We start from the raw sequence: 1,233 nt of genomic DNA, 5'->3' as shown, positions 1-1,233 counted from the left end.
CCAAACAAAAGATGATGAATATTCTTGATCGAGAAATTATGTCATATTAAAATGTTATATACATAATATATGTCGATATAGAATATGGATTGTATATCCAAAAGACAAAAGTTTATAAAATAAAAACATCAAAAGTTTTCTTTAAGCAACAAAATAATCCGTGGAAGATCATGTTGCCCTTGATACAAAAAGTGTGCTTTTTAATATAATCTTGTTCTTGAAGGGTACATATCTTGATGGATAAATAATTAATTGAAAAATTATATAAGCAACAATAAGTACATCTATATATTTGTAGATTATTGAAACTTCTACTTTTTCAAATTTTACTCTGACCAACTCTTGATGAATCTCTTACCGCCGTTAAATTTTCTTCTCATTTTGATGACTTGTATCAAATTAATTTTTGATCATTTACACCACCTTTGAACTTTCTTCTTTATCTTGATAACTTTTGTTTGGCTATTGTAACACAAGAAGAAATTCTAAAAAATATATCTATAATCTTCATAAAAGCTGGAAAAAAAATATATTAACAATATGAAGTTGGAGAAAATAGAAATGGACATGCAACAAAACTATAGATGATTGTTATTTATATATGAGAATTAAGTAGAAGGAAGTTGAGAAGACATCTTATTTAATTAGAGAATTCAAATAGATGGAGGTTTTTTTTTGTAACTTTCATGTGATATAATTATATGTAATGAATATGATTGTATTTTTAATTTTTTTAATAAATTGTTAATGAAAAACATGAACGAAAAAACTCAAAAAAAAGAGAAAAAAAGACAAATAGTTTTCTAGGTCATTGAGAGGTGTCACATTACCTTGTTTATATCTAAGCTTTATTATATATATTTTGAATTTAATTAAGTAATATACATTTTATATAAATTAAATAATAAAGATAAAATACTTAAAATATTTAAAAAAATATTTTTCTTTCATAACATAATTAGAAGGAGGACAAAAATAATTTTTTTTTATTAATAATAGAAATTAGAGAGGTATGAATTATGAATAATTACTCTTTATAAGTTGGCATGTGAAGTGTCTTTGTTATAAATGTTTTTCTATCAATATAATACTTATGGTAATAAATTATATAATGAATTTTGTAATAAAATAATAATTTAAATAAGAAAGAAAAACCAAGAAAATGAGAAAAAATATAAATACATGTGGAGATCATAGAGAGGTGTCGCATCACCTTGTCTATGATTCTCCTTT

The sequence above is a fragment of the Solanum pennellii genome, chromosome 2 (genome assembly GCF_001406875.1).
Source record: "Solanum pennellii chromosome 2, SPENNV200".
Lineage (NCBI taxonomy): Eukaryota > Viridiplantae > Streptophyta > Magnoliopsida > Solanales > Solanaceae > Solanum > Solanum pennellii.
The sequence above is the reverse complement of the archived record's forward strand: the minus strand, read 5'-3'. Positions refer to the sequence as shown.